The sequence below is a fragment of the Canis lupus genome, unplaced genomic scaffold, assembly GCF_011100685.1.
Source record: "Canis lupus familiaris isolate Mischka breed German Shepherd unplaced genomic scaffold, alternate assembly UU_Cfam_GSD_1.0 chrUn_S2051H2250, whole genome shotgun sequence".
Taxonomy (NCBI): Eukaryota; Metazoa; Chordata; class Mammalia; order Carnivora; family Canidae; genus Canis; species Canis lupus.
This window is the reverse complement of record NW_023330929.1, coordinates 38,856-57,090: the sequence shown is the minus strand read 5'-3', so window position 1 is coordinate 57,090 and position 18,235 is coordinate 38,856. Positions and strand designations below refer to the sequence as shown.

At 44.6% G+C, this 18,235-nt stretch overlaps 1 long non-coding RNA gene across 1 annotated transcript; it reads left to right on the top strand.

Annotated features, from left to right (window-relative positions):
• Positions 1–336: 336 nt before the first annotated feature.
• On the top strand, positions 337–17,429 carry LOC119878907. Its single transcript, XR_005387229.1, has 3 exons — positions 337–403; positions 1,934–2,081; positions 17,304–17,429. It is a non-coding gene; the product is annotated as an uncharacterized LOC119878907 (long non-coding RNA).
• Positions 17,430–18,235: the final 806 nt, after the last annotated feature.

Genomic DNA, 18,235 nt, shown 5'->3' with positions numbered 1-18,235 from the left:
CGTCCGACTGTATGACCGCTTCCTCCTCGGACCTGCACTTTTGTCTTTGGCACACTGGGCTTGCATCTAAATTACAGGAACCACAACCCTCCTCGGACCGGTGTGAGTTTTCAGGACTTGGGCCAGTCCAGGCTGACAGGAGGCCCCCGGCCTCCTGAAACCTGCGGTGAGGCTTCCAGAGGATGTGAGGCACCCAGAAGGATGTTCCATCTCCTTCCAGAGGAGGCATACTCCACGTTGACAGGAGACCCGTCATACTCAGGGCCCGCTGACTATGACTCTGGAACACGTGGGGCCACGTCCGCATTCACAGGAGCCTGACTTCCTCAGGACCCCCTGGAGGACTCTGGAGGTGCTGTTAGGGGCCACGTCAATGTCAGAAGGGACTCCTCAGAACCATAGGGTAAGTGAATGGGTAGAATGAATGCTAAGGTCAGGGGAGGGGAGGCATTTGGTGGTTAGGCTTAGGTTAGATGTTAGGGGTTAGTGATTAAGCTTATGGTTATGGATTAGAGGTTAGGGTGAGGGTTAAGAGTAAGGGTCAGTGGTTAGGAGTTAGGAAGGGGGTTTGGGTTAGGGACAGGAGTAAGAGTTAGGTTTAGGGTTTAGACTTTAGGGATTAGGGTAGGAGGTTAGGAATTAGGGTTTGGGTTATGGTTAGAGTTAGGGTTGGGCTAGGTTTGCAGTTAGGGTTAGGGGTTAGGGTGTGAGTTTGGGTTAGTCGTTAGGGTTAGGGAGAAGAGTTAAAGTTAGGGCTAGGTTTAGGGTTAGGGCGAGGGTTAGGTTTAGGATAGGGGTTAGGGCTAGGGTTAGGGTTAGTGTTTGGTAGGGGTTAGGGTTAGGGTCAGGTCAGGGTCAGGGTATGGTTTTGGAAAAGGGTAAGAGAGGGTTAGGCAGTGGGTTAGGGATTAGTTTAGGGTACATGTTAGGGTACAGTTTGGGGTATGAGATAGGATTAGTATTAGAGGGTTAGGGTTAGGGTACATGTTAAGGTTAGGAATAGGATTTGAGTACATTAAGATAAGGTTAGGGTTAGAGGTTAGGGTTAGGGTTAGATTAAGGTAAGGGTCAGGGTTAAGGGTTAGTTTAGGGGTTATGGTGAGGGTTGGCAGGAAGGTTCAGTGAATGTGTTTCGGTCTTGGGGTTTGTGTTTGGTTTTTGATTAGTGATAATTCTTGTTTAAGGGTTAGGTTATCATTAGGCTTAAGTGGAGGGTTAGGGTTATGTCTCTGTATGGTTAGAGTTTGTGTCTTGGCATGTGCCTGCACTGGGATTCCTAGCATCTTGGGCAGTTTAGTTTTATGCACTCTATTTAGATTTTGGGTTCAAAGATAGCCTGACTCCACCAAGTCAGCAGCCTCCACAGAGAGTCAAAATCCAGGCTTCTGCTGGGGTGAGAATAGGCATGGCAGGCTTCTCCTGAGCTGAGCTAAGGAGGGGGATTTGTGGCTCTAAAGACTCTTTGGATTTTCAGTTGCTTTTATGATTTTATCTCTTGTGCACACATGTTTCATCAATACTACCAATTATTATTTTAAACTTTTACTTGAATTCCTCTTTGTAAACACAGTATGATATAGTATCAGGTTTACCACATAGTGATTCACCCTTGAATACAACGCCTGGGTCTGGTCAGAGGTGACCTCCTCTATGCCCATCCCCTGATTCCCCTTCCCCCCCGTTCCTCTGGTATCTATTAGTTTATTCTCTGTGGTTAAGAGTGTGTTTTTTTGTTTGCTTCTCTCATCCCCCCTCTGCCCCTTTGCCAGTTTGTTTGGTTTCTTAAAATTCACATGTGAATGCAATTGTATGGTATTTGGTATCTGTCTTTCTCTGACTGAGTGAGTTCATTTAGCATAAGTCCCTTCCACTTCTCCCACGTCATTGTAAATGGCTTCCTTTCATCCCTTCTGATGACCGAGTGATGTCGCAGTGTGTATATTTACCACATCGTCTCTGCCCATTCTTCTGTCGATGGACATCTGGGCTCTATACAGTTTCGCTGTTGTTGACAATGCTGCTACCAACACTGGGCTGCGTGTTCCTCTTCGAATCTACTCAACTACTTTTGTATCCTCAGGGTAAGTACCTAGCTGTGCAATTTTGGAATCATAGGGTAGCTCTATTTTTAACTTCTTTTTTAAAATTTTTTTTGTGATAATCACAGAGAGAGAGGCAGAGACACAGGCAGAGGGAGAAGCAGGCTACATGCCCCGGGAGCCCGAGGTGGGATTCGATCCCGGGTCTCCAGGATCACGACCTGGGCCAAAGGCAGGCGCCAAACCGCTGTGCCACCCAAGGATCCCCTATTTTTAACTTCTCGAGGACCCTCCAGACTGTTCCACAGTGGCTGCACCTTTACTTATTTATTCATGAGAGACAGAGAGGGGCAGAGTTATAGGCAGAGGGAAAATGAGGCTCCATATGGGGAGCCTGATGTGGGACGTGATCCCCCAGGACCCTGGGATCATGACCTGAGCCAAAGCAGTTGCTCAATCACTGAGGCACCCAGGTGCCTTGCTGATTCAATTTCTTTGCTAGTTATGGGTCTGTTCATATTTTCCATTTCTTCCTATTTCAGTTTTGCACATGTGCTCGTTTGTACATTTCTAGGGATTTGTCCTTTTCTTGCAGGTCTCCCAGTTTGTTAGCGTATAATCTTTCATAGTATTCCCTTATAATTGTCTTATTTTTCTGGTGTTAATTGTTATCTCACTTCTCTCATTTGTGATTTTATTTATTTAGGTTTTCTCTTTTCTAGTTGATACGACTGGCTAGGGCTTGATCCATTTTCTTAATTATTTTGGAGAACCAGCTCTTAGTTTCGTTATTCCATTCTACTGTTTTTTTAATTTCTGCATTGTTTATTTCTGCTCTCATCTTTATTTTTTCCCTTTTTCTGTAGCCTTTAGGCTTTGTTAGCTATTCCTTTTCCAGCCTCTTTGGGTGTAGGGTTAGGTTGCGAATTGGAGACTTCTTGTTGCTTGAGATAGGCCTGTATTGCTATGTACTTCCCTCTTAGGACTGCCTTTGCAACATCCCAGAGGTTTGGAGAAACATGTTTTCATTTTTTTTTTGTTTTAAATTTCCTCTTTAATTTCCTGGTTGCTCTATTCATTCTCTAGTAGGATGTTCATAATCTCCATGTATTTTTGGTCTGTCAATTTTGTTTCTTACTGTCGACTTCCAGTTTCATAGCATCATGGTCCAAATATGTAAAGGGTGTGATATCAACCTTCTTGTACCTGTTGTACCTGTTAAGGGCTGATTTGTGGGACATGATATGATCTGTTCTGGAGAATGTCCCATGTGCACTTGAAAGGAATGTGTATTCTGCTTTAGGAATAAATGTTCAGACTATATCTGTTGAGTCTCTGTGGTCCAGTGTGTCAATGTTATTGTTCCCCTTTTGATTTTCTGCATAGACGATCGGTCCATTGCCATAAGTGGGTGTTAAAATCCCCTGTCATTGTATTATTATCAGTGAGTTCCTGTATGTTTGTTGTTAATTGGTTTCTATATTTAGGTACTCCCATGTATCAGCATAAATATTTAGTTGTTTGAACATTTTTTTAAATAAATTTATTTTTTATTGGTGTTTAATCTACCAACAAACAGAATAACACCCACTGCTCATCCCGGCAAGGGCGCCTCTCACTACCCTTCACCCATTCACCTTCACCCCCCGCCCTCCTCCCCTTAAAGCATCCCTAGTTCCTTTCTCAGAGTTAGGAGTCTTTTTTTAAAAATATTTATGTATTTATGATAGACATAGAGAGAGAGAGAAAGAGAGGCAGAGACACAGGAGGAAGGAGAAGTAGGCTCCATGCCGGGAGCCCGATGTGGGACTCGATGCTGGGACTCCAGGATCGTGCCCTGGGCCAAAGGCAGGCGCTAAACCGCTGAGCCACCCAGGGATCCCCGAGTTAGGAGTCTTTATGTTCTGTCTCCCTTTCTCATATTTCCCACACATTTCTTCTCCATTCCCTTATATTCCCTTTCACTATTATTTATATTAACCAATTGAATGAGAACATATGTTTGTCCTTCTTCAATTGACTTACTTCACTCAGCATAATACCCTCCAGTTCCATCCACGTCGAGGCAAATGGTGGGTATTTGTCGTTTTTAATGGCTGAGTAATATTCCATTGTATACATAAACCATATCTTCTTTATCCATTCATCTTTCGATGGACACCATGGCTCCGTCCACAGTTTCGCTATTGTGGACATTCCTGTTAAACACATCGGGGTGCACGTGTCCCGGCATTTCATTGCATCTGAATATTTTGGGTAAATCCCCAAGAGTGCAATTGCTGGGTCATAAGGCAGGTCTATTTTTAACTCTTTGAGGAACCTCCACACAGTTTTCCAGAGTGGCTGCACCAGTTCACATTCCCACCAACAGTGTAAGAGGGTTCCCTTTTCTCCGCATCCTCTCCAACATTTGTGGTTTCCTGCCTTGTTAATTTTCCCCATGCTCACTGGTGTGAGGTGGTATCTCATTGTAGTTTTGATTTGTATTTCCCTGAGGCAAGTGATGCAGAGCATTTTCTCATGTGCATGTTGGCAATATCTATGTCTTTGTCTGTGAAATTTCTATCCATGTCCTTTGCCCATTTCATGATTGGATTGTTTGTTTCTTTGGTGTTGAGTTTAAGAAGTTCTTTATAGATCTTGGAAACTAGCCCTTTATCTGATATGTCTTTTGAAAACATCTTCTCCCACTCTGTAGGTTGTCTTTTAGTTTTGTTGACTGTACCCTTGGCTGTGCAAAAGCTTCTTATCTTGAAGAAGTCACAATAGTTCATTTTTGCTTTTGTTTCTTTTGCCTTCATGGATGTACCTTGCAAGAATTTACTGTGGACGAGTTCAAAAAGGGTGTTGCCTGAGTTCTCTTGGATTTTGATGGATTCTTGTCTCACATTTAGATGTTTCATCCATTTTGAGTTTATCTTTGTGTATTGTGAAAGAGAGTGGTCTAGTTTCATTCTTCTGAGTGTGGATGTCTATTTTCCCAGTACCGTATATCGTAGAGACTGTCTTTCTTCCAATGATTAGTCTTTCCAACTTTATTGAATATCAGTTGACCATAAAGTTGAGGGTCCACTTCTGGGTTCTCTATTCCGTTCCATTGATCTATGAGTCTATTTTTGTGCCAGTACCACACTGTCTTGATGAACACAGCTTTGTAGTACAACCTGAAATCTGGCATTGTGATGCCCCCAGATATGGTTTTCTTTTTTAAAATTCCCCTGGCTATTCGGGGTCTTTCCTGATTCCACACAAATATTAAAATAGTTTGTTCTAACTCTCTGAAGAAAGTCCATGGTATTTTGATAGGGATTGCATTAAACGTGTACATTGCCCTGGGTAGCATTCACTTTTTCACAATATTAATTCTGCCAATCCATGAGCATGGAATATTTTTCCATCTCTTTGTGTCTTCCTCAATTTCTTTCAGAGGCATTCTATAATGTTTATGGTTGAGATCCTTTACCTCCTTTGTTAGGTTTATTCCTAGGTATCTTATTCTTTTGGGTGCAATTGTAAATCAGATTGCCTCCTCTATTTCTCTTTCTTCAGTCTCATTGTTAGTGTATAGAAATGCCATTGATTTCTCGGCATTGATTTTGTATCCTGCCACGCTACCAAATTGCTGTATGAGTTCTAGCAATCTTGGGGGGGAGGCTTTTGGGTTTTCTAGTTAGAGTATCATGTCATCGGCGAAGAGGGAGAGTTTGACTTCTTCTTTGCCAATTTGAATGCCTTTATTTATTTTTGTTGTCTTATTGCTGAGGCTCGGACTTCCAGTACTATGTTGAATAGCAGTGGTGAGAGTGGACATCCCTGTCTTGTTCCTGATCTTAGTGGAAATGCTCCCAGTGCTTCCACATTGAGAATGATATTTGCTGTGGGCTTTGCGTAGATGGCCTTTATGATGTCGAGGAATGTTCCCTCTATCCTTACGCTCTGAAGTGTTTTGATCAGCAATGGATGCTCTATTTTGTCAAATGCTTTCTCTGCATCTAATGAGAGGATCATATGGTTCTTGGTTTTTCTTTGCTGATACGATGAATCCCATTGATTGTTTGACGAGTGTTGAACCAGCCTTGTGTCCCGGAGATAAATCCTACTTTGTCATGGTGAATAATTTTCTTAATGTACTGTTGGATCCTATTGGCTAGTATCTTGTTGAGAATTTTTGCATCCATGTTCATCAGGGATATTGGTCTGTAATTCTCCTTTTTGGTGGGGTCTTTGTCTGGTTTTGGAATTAAGGTGATGCTGGCCTCATAGAATGAATTTGGAAGTACTCCATCTCTTTCTATCTTTCCAAACAGCTTTAGTAGGATAGGTATGGTTTCTTCCTTAAACGTTTGATAGAATTCCCCTGGGAAGCCATCTGGCCCTGGACTTTTGTGTCTTGGGAGGTTTTGGATGACTGCTTCAATTTCCTCCCTGGTTATTGGCCTGTTTAGGTTTTCTATTTCTTCCTGTTCCAGTTGGTAGTTTTTTGGCTATCTAGGATTGTGCCCATTTCCTCTAGATTGCCTAATTTATTGGCGTATAGCTGTTCATAACATGCTTTTAAAATCGTTTGTATTTCCTTGGTGTTGGTAGTGATCTCTCATTTCTCATTCATGATTTTATTAATTTGAGTCTTCTCTATCTTCTTTTTAATCTGGTTGGCTAATGGTTTATCTATCTTATTAATTTGTTCAAAGAACCAACTCCTGGTTCTGTTGATCTGTTCCACATTTCTTCTGGTCTCGATTTCCTTGAGTTCTGCTTGAATTTTTTTTTATTTATTATTTATTTATATGATAGTCACAGAGAGAGAGAGAAGCAGAGACATAGGCAGAGGGAGAAGCAGGCTCCATGAACCGGGAGCACGACGTGGTATTCGATCCCGGGTCTCCAGGATCACGTCCCGGGCCAAAGGCAGGCGCTAAACCGCTGCGCCACCCAGGGATCCCATGCTCGAATTTTAATTAAGTCTCTTCTTCTGTTGCGATGTATATCCCCCTTAGGACTGCTTTTGCTGCATCCCAAAGATTTTGAACGGTTGTATGTTCATTCTCATTAGTTTCCATGAAAGCTTTTAATTCTTCCTTAATTTCCTGGTTGACCCTTTCATCTTTTAGCAGGATAGTCCTTCACCTCCATGTGTTTGAGGTCCTTCCAAACTTCTTGTTGTGATTTAGTTCTAATTTCAAGGCATTATGGTCTGAGAATATGCAGGGGATGATCCCAATCCCTTGGTATCGGTTCAGGCCCTATTTGTGACCCAGTATGTGGTCTATTCTGGAGAAAGTTTCATGTACACCTGAGAAGAATGTGTATTCAGTTGAGTTTGGATGTAAAGTTCTGTAGATTTCTGTGAAATCCATCTGGTCCAGTGTATCATTTAAAGCTCTTTTTTTCTTTGGAGATGTTGTGCTTAGAGACCTATCGAGGGTAGAAAGAGCTAGATTGAAGTCACCAAGTATAAGTGTATTATTATCTAAGTATTTCTTCACTATGGTTATTAATTGGTTTAAATACTTGGCAGCTCCCACATTCGGGGCATATGTTGAGGATTGTTAAGTCTTCTTGTGGGATAGATCCCTTAAGTATGATTTAGTGTCCCTCTTCATCTCTCACTACACTCTTCGGGGTAAATTTTAGTTTTTCTGATATAAGGATGGCTACCCCTGCTTTCTTTTGAGGACCTTTTGAATGGTAAATAGTTCTCCAACATTTTATTTTCAGGTTGTCGGTGTCCTTCTGTCTAATATGAGTCTCTTGTAGACAGCAAATAGATGGGTCCTGCTTTTTTATCCAGTCTGAAACCCTGCGCCTTTTGATGGGGTCATTAAGCCCATTCACGTTCAGAGTTACTATCGACAGATATGAGTTTAGCGTCTTCATGATATCTATTCAGTCCTTGTTTTTGTGGATTGTTCCACTGAGCTTCTTCTTAAAGGGGAATTTTAAGAGTCCCCCTTAAAATTTCTTGCAGAGTTGGTTTGGAGGTCACATATTCTTTCAGTTCCTGCCTGTCTTGGAAGCTCTTTATCTCTCCTTCCATTTTGAATGAGAGCCTTGCTAGATAAAGTATTCTCGGTTGCATGTTATTCTCATTGATGACCCTGAATATATCCTGCCAGCACTTTCTGGCCTGCCAGGTTGCTATGGAGAGGTCTGCTGTTACCCTAATGCTCCTCCCCATAAAGGTCAGGATTTTCTTGTCTCTTGCTGCTTAAAGATCTTCTCTTTATCTTTGGAATTTGCAAGTTTCCCTATTAAATGTCGAGGTGTTGGATGGTTATTATTGATTTAAGGGGGGGATCTCTCTATTTCCTGCATCTGAACGCATGTTTTCCTTCCCAGATTAGGAATGTTTTCAGCTATTATTTGTTCAAATACTTATTCTGGCCCTCTGTCCATTTTGGCGCCCTTGGGAATCCCAATTACACGTAGGTTTTTCTTCCGCAGGCTGTCGTTTATTTCCCTTAATCTGTCTTCCTGGTCATTTAATTGTCTGTCTCTTTTTTCCTCAGTTTCTCTCTTTGCCATCAACTTGTCTTCTATGTCACTCATTCGTTCTTCCACCTCGTTATGCCTCATCGTTAGGACTTCCAGTTTGGATTGCATCTCATTCAATTGATTTTTCATTTCGGCCTGATTGGATCTAAATTCTGCAGTCATGAAGTCTCTTGAGTCCTTTATGCTTTTTTCTAGAGCCACCAGTAGCTGTATAATAGTGCTTCTGAATTTGCTTTCTGACATTGAATTGTAATCCAGATTTTGTAACTCTGTGGGAGAGACGACTGTTTCTGATTCTTTATTTTGAGGTTAGGTTTTCCTTCTAGTCATTTTCCTGAGTGCCGAGTGGCCAAAAACAAATTGAATTGGGAAAAGGAGAAAAAGAGAGGAGAGAAAGAAGGAAAGAAAAGAGAAAAAGGCAAAGAATAAAGGAAGAAAGAAGGAAAAAAGAGAATAAAAAAAGAAAGAAAAGAAAGAAAATGGGGAAAAAGGGTGGGGGAAGCAATCATAAATAAAAAAAACATGGGGGGATCTTCTGATTCTGTATACTTTAAGTTCCTTGACTTCCCCTGGAACTTGTCCGTCTAGCTGGTCTTCCAGGGGAGGGGCCTGTTGTGTGGATTTACAGGTGTTAGCACTTGGGGGAGCTGCTCTGTCCCTTGCCTGGTGCAGGGCTCAGTGTGGTTAGTTTACCCCGTGAGGCCCCAGGAGGAACAACCCCAGTGGCAACAGCCAGCTCTGGAAACCTGTATTCAGCCCACGCAGTAACTCGGGAGCAGTCCATTTCTAATGGCTGAGTAACATTCCATTGTATACATAAACCACATCTTCTTTATCCATTCAACTTTCGATGGACATCGAGGCTCCTTCCACAGTTTGGCTATTGTGGACATTCCTAATATAAACATCAGGGTGCAGGTGTCCCGGCGTTTCATTGCATCTGAATCTTTGCGGTAAATCCCCAACAGTGCAATTTCTGGGTCATTGTGCAGGTCTATTTTTATCTCATTGAGGAACCTCCACAGAGATTTCCAGAGTGGCTGCATCAGTTCACATTCCCACCAACAGTGGTTTCTATATTTAGGTACTCCCATGTTGGCAGCATAAATATTTAGTTGTTTTATCATGATAGAGAGTCTTTTTAATTATGAAATAATGCCCTTCTTCATCTCTTCTTACAGTATTTGTTCTTTCTTTTTTGAAATTTAAAATCTTTATTTATTTATTCATGAGAATTACACAGAGAAGCAGAGGAAGGAACATAGCAGAGTGAGAGGCAGCCTCCCCAAAGGGAGGATGATGTGGGACTCGATCCTGAGATCCCAGAATCACACCCTGAGCCGAAGGCAGATGCTCAACCACTGAGCCACCAGGTGTCCCCCAGGGTGTGTTTTCAAATCTAATTTGTTTGATATAAGTATGGGTTCTCCATCTTTCTTTTGATATCCATTAGCGTCATAGGTGATTTTCCATCCCCTGACTTTCAATCTGTTGGTGTCTATAGGTCTAAGGTGAGCATCTTGTAGGCAGCGTACAGATGGATGTTGTTTTTTTAATAATAATTTTATTTATGATAGTGTGAGAGTGAGCGAGACTGAGGGGGGGGGGCAGAAAATTAGGCAGAGAGAGAAACAGGCTCCCCACCAGGAGCCCAATATGGGACTCGATCCAAGACTTCAGGATCACACCCTGAGTCAAAGGCAGAGGCTCAACCCCTGAGCCACCCAGACATCCCGGATCCTGTTTTTTAAGCCACTCTGATACCCTATATCTTTTTATTGGAGCATTTAGTCTATCAGCATTCAGAGTGATTATTCAAAGATATGAACTTTGTGCATTTGTGTTCCCGGAAGAGTTGGTGTTTCTGGTGACGTTCTCTGGGCCTTTCTTGTCTTTGTTGCTTTTGGTCTCTTTTTTCCCCCACTAGAAGAGTCCCTCTTAAAATTCCTTACTGGATTGGTTAAGTGGTCATGAACTCCTTTATATGTTGCCTGTCTGGGAAAATCTTTCTCTCGCCTCTCCTGTATGACACCCTTGCTGAAGAAAGAATTCATACAAATTGGACTCCAATAAAAAGAAATTTAAAAACATAAAATAAATTCTTGCTAATATGATTGAGGAAAATGGCATTTAGGATGAAAACCAGAAGCAGAAAGAGAGGAGGAGATTTCACCCTCCGTAGCCTTCACAAGGACATGGTGTCCTTTCCTAGGAGGGCCCCCCCACTCCGGAGGATGCTTCCTGCCCCTCTGCCCTCCCTGTTGGAACACTGCAAACACATTCCATGCGTCCAACACCTCTGCAGTTATGGCTTATAGCATTTTTCCAAATATCCTATTGGAGACCACAGTGTAGTGTATGTAACCATCTGGCTCCTGTTTGACAACATTGGGAGGATTCCGACTTTTGTTGGTTTTGAGATGCGTGTGTGTCTATCACATGCAGCTATCCCATGCAGCTATCAGATCCTCTGGCTGGGTCACGCAAAACCCCGAAATGGTTGGCAGAACATCATTTCTGGTGCTGGCACTGGGCAGCTAGCTGGGCTCTCCTGGCCACGCCGGGGCTCACTCATGCAGGAACTTTCAGCTGGAGGGTCAGCAGAGCTGGAAGTTTTGGCTCGGCCACATTCCCATGTCCAGCAGGGGGTCTGGTTGCACTGGAAGGCATGTGGGGAAATCAGCTGTGTGTGCCTGGTGGCGCCCCTGCAGGGGCTGGTGGGGCCTAGGTAGTGCCCCCTCCTCCTCTCTGGGGGTCTCTCCATGCCCCAAGCACATAGTTCTGGGAGACACAGAAATGGGCTGGCTCTGCATTTTCACACCACAACACTTTATTGAGTTTCTACAGCAAAGGGCTCAGAGCCATGAGTTCGTGCCTTCTCCTGGAGAAGGAGACCTTTCTGTCCTTTAAGGGGGGGGCAAGAATCACATGGGGTGGGGGGGCGGGTGCTGGAGTCCCCCACCTGGGAGCATGTGTGGACTCCGTGTGGGGGTGAGTGTCCTGAGGTTTCAGCCTGATTGACGGTTCTGAGGACAGCAGAGCTGACCTGGACCTGCAGTTCATGGGCTCCTGCTCTGGGTCCCCGCAGGGCAGCTGGACCCCGGCCTGGGCTCTCTGGGGCCACAGCACCTGGAGGAGCCTGCCTCCTGGTGTGGGTGCGGGTGTGGCCCACCAGCTTACCCCTCCTCTCCCCACACTGGTGTGTCCCGGGATCCCCAGGGCTGCCCTAGATCAGCGACCTGTATCTGTGGGGCACGCCCAGGGCCCTGCAGGCCACATCCAGCTGTGAGAGGGCTTGCTCAGCCCGGGGCCAGAATCCAGGGCTGGCCAGGGCCATGGGGCCTGATTCCATTAGTCCTTGAGTTGGGACTGGTGGGGACTCAAATCAACCCAACCCCCAAGAGCCTGGGCCCAAGTCAGCCCAGGTCCCTCTGGGTTAGGGGCTGGTGTCCTGTGCAGGTTGTGCCGCCCTCCAGGAGGAAGAGTGGGAGGAGGCAGGGCACAGTGCTTCCTCTGCTCCACCTACCTGCACTCACCCTGTCGGGGGCTCCCTGTCTTTCCTCCTCCCTGCAACCCCTGGACACTCTATGGGACACCGGGCTTCTGATGGTAGCAGGCTGTCCAGAGAACCACGGGGAGGCTGAGCATGTCCCACAGGGTGCACCTGCACTGGGTCCTTGCTGGGGGGCGATGGTGTGTGAATGGATGATTTTGGGGCAGGGGTATGATGGTGGTGGATTGAGGGGGATGGTGTAGGGGGGATGGTGTTGGGGTATAGTGTGGGTGGGGTTTGTGTGGGGGTGTGTGGGTTTGAGGGGGATGGTGTAGGGGGGATGCCATGAGGGATAATGATGTAGGGGGATAGTGTATGGGTAGGGAGTGAGGGGGATGGCGTGGAGGGCCTGCGGACACAGGGCATCCCCTTTCTTTAAGATGCACACCAAGACATCTACAGATAATGGCGACCACAGTCTGGGGTTTATTGTGACACCTGCCCCAGGGGTCCCGGGTGGTCAGTGCAGGGCCCTGGCTGGACCGGGTGCATTATCTGGGGGTCATCATACTATGTATGTTTACAAATTGCAAATTGTCTCAAATTAAATGCATAGAATTTAGAAATATATAAAGCACCGTGGGTGGGTGTCACTCTGACCCTTCCGACCCTCATCGGATCGATGTGTGTCCTCCTCCAGTCACAGCCATGCAACCTGCCCCCAGGTCCCCTTAATGCCCCCCATGGCCCCCACCCAGGCACCTGGTTTCAGGGTGCCGTCCGTTACCCCTTTGGGGTTCAGCTCCCATGGCAAGCCCTGGACGACCCATCCTAGTGACCTCCTCATCCCTAAGACACTGGGTGTTGGGGCACAGAGGTCATCCCTAGCACCCTTTCATGCTGCCGTGTTTTGTTGGCTGCTGTTCTTCCCCCGGCCTCAAAGCCCCATGTTCCCTACTCAGAATCCACCAGTCCTCCCCCGGGTCCCAATACCCCCTGGCACCTCAGCCTCATACTACCCGGTAGTAGTCCCAAAACATGATGTGACTGCTGAATGTCATGTTGATGTCCATGTCCACCTGCTTGATGTTCCTGGAGGAGACCAGGGCCTCTTACTTCATTTCCTGTGGGAATACCAGGGAGGAGGAGCCAGCATCAGGGACTCAGACCCCGACATGTCACCAGGTGCCACCCTGGGCAGGGAGCCAGGGGTCACCATGGGAGTGTGTCCTGCTGAATCCTCCTTCCTTCCCCTGGGAGGCCAGGGAGGGCGGGAGTGCCCAGCATGCCCATGGACCTGTGTGAGGGCCTGTGCCCAGCTGTTGTGGGCGGGGAGGTGACTGAGGGTCAGCCTGGGTGGGAGGGGACAGGGAGTCAGTCCAGGTGGGAAGGGGACATGGGGGTGTTGTGCACAAGATGGCGAATCCAAGAAACCACTAAGGAGCCGACACTGATGCAAACAAACGAGGGTTGTTTTACAAACTCGAGCATGGGTCCAAGTATTCCCCACAGAGTGGAGCAGGGATTTGGACCCTGAGGACGGTTTTAGCCTAGTTTTAAGGGCTGGTCTCGGGGACCTCCAGAAGGGCTGGAGCAATTCCTCAAGTACGGTTCACATTTTGATATGGGGCCTTCAAGGGCATTGAGCTCTCTTCTCATTCTAATAGGGGCTTCCAGCCCTTGGCTTCGGCTCAGTTTTTATTCTATTCTGGGGCATTCTAGGACATTAAGCTGTAAATTTTTGTTTTTTTCCTGTAACTGAAGTCATGTAAATTTCAGCTCTTCTTCACAGGGGACTGGGATTGCTGGACTTGTGCAAATGCTGAACTTAAAGTGGAATGGCCGTAATGTTCTCGGCCTCCCCACGTCCCGTCCCATACTTTCTAGCTCCTGCCGCCCTCCCCGGAGCTCCTAAGAGAGCAATTGCAAATGACCTCAGCGTGGCAGCCTGTGTTGGGGGACAAACCCAGGGATTTGGGATCAGGAAGACCTGGAGATCGGGCATCTCGGCTATGCAGCGTGATTTGATGCTGCAGACTCTTATTCCCTAAGGCTATCTTGACAACTGACTTTGTACATAGAAAAGTTCTCCTTTGCCTTTAAAAGATGAGGAGCAATCAAAGCGTTTTTTTCTCTGCCCATCTGATTGCTCAGATTCCAATCTGAGACATATTGACTGTTAATATGGATAATGTACTATCCGTGGTAGTATTGTTAAAATATTCTGACACTAGTAATTCAGAGGGATGAGGCTTTCTCAACTATTTTTTCGCAGCTCAGTCACTCATCAGAAAATTCATCTTTATGGATTTGGAAATAACTGAGAGACATTATTACCAATGGTCCTATTATTGTGTGAAGGATTCTTCCCTGAGTTTCTTCCCCTGTTTCAACTGACACTGAAACACTGTGAACTCTTTGGAAGACAAATGTCAAGGAGATAAATGTTATGCCTTGCTAATTTTAAATGCACTTGCAATATGGTGTCTATTATAATAGAAGTATTTTTAGGTGATTTTTGCTATTCATTATGCTTTCCTGCTTTTCAGGTTGAGGAAGCATTGTACGTGTTCATAACTGTTTTTCTTTCCTTCTGGTATAAAATTTTTACTTTGTTCCTAACGAAGGAACTCCTTAAGAATAAGGCAAATGTTAACTATTCTTGAAATGTCTTCACACTTGGAGTCTGATTTATTTAAGTCAATTTTCAAAATAAATCTTATTTATTAGAAAATAAAACAAAGATTTGTAGGGAAATTGAGAAGATACTAAGAGAATTCTCATGCATTTGCACTCAATATTTCCAATTATGGATATGTTATATTAGTACGGTTCAAATATTAGCTAATGAATCAATATTAAAATATTTGCATTAACCAGGGACAATACTTTATTCAGATTTCCATAGTTTTTGCTGAGTTACCATTCCTCATATCACACTCCATTTGTCCTCCTGTTTCCTTAGGCTCCTCTGGATTGTGACAGTCTTTCAGCCTTTCCTTGTTGTCGTTTAACTGGAACGCTTTGAGAAGTAGAGTAATTTGTAAAATTTCCCTCAGTTGGGACATGTCTGTTGTTTATCTCATGATTGAACTGTTTTTGTGGATTATATACAGAGATATATTGCTATTTTTATTATATAAAGGAGAGATACTATCAACATAATTTATCAGTCTTGGTATCGATCTGATCATTTTGCTGATGTAGTGTTTGTCAGCTTTCTCCGTAGTAAAGTGATTCTTTATTCTTCTTCTTCTTCTTCTTCTTCTTCTTATTATTATTATTATTATTACTATTTCATTATCATTATTTTTTTAAGTTTCTCATAATATATTTTGTAGAAGGAAGTTACTATGTGTATTGCACACATAAGAGTGGGAAGCTATGCTCATGAACTTGAGGGTGGAATGTCTGCACAAATTGTTTGAAATTCTTCTACATGGGTGATTTCTCTTCATTCTGGGTTTGTTTGTGTCTTTTTCAAAGACTTTATTTAATTAATTGAGAGAGGAGAGAAAAACCATGAGCAAGACGGGCAGAGGGAGAGGGAGAAGTAGGTTCCCTGCTGAACAGGGAGCCTTCCTTGGACCTGTATCATGATCTGAGCCTAAGTCAGAAGCTTAACTGACTGAGCCACCCAGGTGCCACTTTTTCTTCCTTCTTTTTTTTTTCTTAATAATAAATTTATTTTTTTATGTGTGTTCAATTTGCCCACATACAGAATAACACCCAGTGCTCATCCCGTCAAGTGCCCCCCTCAGTGCCCATCACACATTCACCCCCACCCCAGCCCTCCTCCCCTACCATCACCCCTAGTTCGTTTCCCAGAGTTAGGAGTCTTTTTATTAAATTTTTATTTATTTGTGATAGTCACAGAGAGAGAGAGAGAATGAGGCAGAGACACAGGCAGAGGGAGAAGCAGGCTCCATGCACCGGGACCCCGACGTGGGATCTATCCCAGGTCTCCAGGATCGTGCCCTGGGCCAAAGGCAGGCGCCAAACCGCTGCGCCACCCAGGGATCCCGAGTTAGGAGTCTTTATGTTCTGTCTCCCTTTCTGATATTTCCCACACATTCCTTCTCCCTTCCCTTATATTCCCTTTCACTATTATTTATATTCCCCAAGTGAATGAGAACATACAATGTTTGTCCTTCTCCGATTGAGTTACTTCACTCAGCATAATACCGTCAAGTTACATCCACCTTGAAGCAAATGGTGGGTATTTGTCATTTATAATGGCTGATCAAGGCCCACCTTTTCTCTCTCTTCATCTTCTGAGTCTACTATGATATGAATGTTATTGCTTTAATAAGTGGCTGAGTTCCCAAGTCTGCCTCTGTGGTCCATAACCTTCCTTGTTTTTAAGGCTTCCACTTGGGACTGCATCTCAGTTATAGCATTTTTAACGTTGGCTTGACTAGATTTTAGTTCTTTTATTTCTACAGTAAGGGATTTTCTAGTTTTGTTCTGTGCTCTTTTTCCAGCCCAGCTGCTATCTTTATAATCATTGTTTTAAACTGTATTTAGACATCATATATGTGAATAGATGAACTTCCTGGCTTTGAGTACTACCTCATGTTATTTTATGAAGGTGAATTTCTCCATCTCATTATTTTTTTTCCAAAAAAGAAAGAAGGAAGAAAAAGAAAAACCAAGAAAAACAATAAAAACTGCCCTCCTAAAAGAACACCAGATTATTTTGGCCTGCTTGTTAAAAGATTCTAAATCCCAAAATAAGAAACACAATTAAAGTACCATGAAACTAAACATAAGAAACATATAAGGTACGTACATAAAAATTAAAATAAGGCAATTTATAAAATAGAATCAAAGAAAATACATGAAAATAAAGCACAAAGTACAAAGGAAGCTAGACCCTACTTTCCAGGCAGAGCTAAAGCTCTGCAGCCTCTGTGGTCCAACAGCTTGGTGGCAGCGAGTGGTCTGTGTGGGGTCTGGGAATGGGCCATGGCGCTGATTGTCAGGTGCACATCTGCCTGAGAGATGCACCTGCGGGGTCAAAGGTAGTGTGGGCTTTAGCGCCTCTGGCCTCCAGCGGGTCACACTGTGCTGATCCCTGAGACTCAGCGCTGATGGGAGGGATACGGGTGGGGACGCTGGGTCCTCTTGCTCTGGGGCTGAGCATCCTGCCCCCCAGTCTGCAGGCCCACCACAGAAGAGCCGCGAAACCCCTGGGTCTCTGCCGCTTCTCTTAGAACCCTGCTTTCACTCTGCCTTCATCCAAGTTTCTTTTGGTTTTTTTTTTTTTATCTCAGACTGTTGTGCCCAAGATTGCGAATATGAGAAACCACCGAGAAGTCGACACGAATGCAAACACACGAGGGTTAGTTTACAAGATCGAGCTTGTGTCCAAGTATACCCGACACAGCAGAGTAGGGACTTGGACCCCAAGGTGGGTTTTTGCTTAGTTTTAAGGGCTAGTCTCGGGGACCTCCAGAAGGGCTGGAGCAATTCCTCAAGTTCTGTTTACATTTTGATATGGGGCCTTCAAGGGCATTGAGCTCTGTTCTCATGCTAATAGGGCCTTCCTGTCCTAGTCCTGGGCTCAGGTTTGATTCTATTGTGGGGCTTTCTAGGACATTAAACTGTAAACAGCAAAGGTTCCACACCTGGAAGGGGGACGTCACACTCTCCCTATATGCTGAAGATGCAGTACTAGAAGCATGAAACCCGAGAGCCTCCACCAAAACCTGTTAGAACTAAGGAGTGCGTTCAGTAAAGTCACGGGACACAAACTTACCCTAAGAACAGAGTAGCCTTGCTGTGTCCCGACAATGAGCACTCAGGAAGGAAATGAAGGATATGACTCCCTTCTCCATTCTCAATTAATAATGAGACTGAACCAAAGGAGCACAAGACTTGTGCACTGAGCCATACCAGGCTCTGGGAGGCCATCCTAGGCTCATGGGGTGGGAGCCTCATCTTGTGAAAATGTCCGCAGTTCCTGAATCCACCCTCAGATTCAATGTCATTCCTATCAAAATCATGGTGGCAGATCCTATAAATAGGAAAAAAAAAAACCCATAACATCCATCCGCCCCCACAAATGACCCTGGACAGCAAATCAGTATTGGAGAGCCTGAGAGAGCGGGACGCAGCACTTTCCTATTTCAAATGATGTCACACAGACACAGGATAAAGCAGTGTGGTTCTCGGGCCCCCAGCTGGCTCCGTTGATTAAGCATCC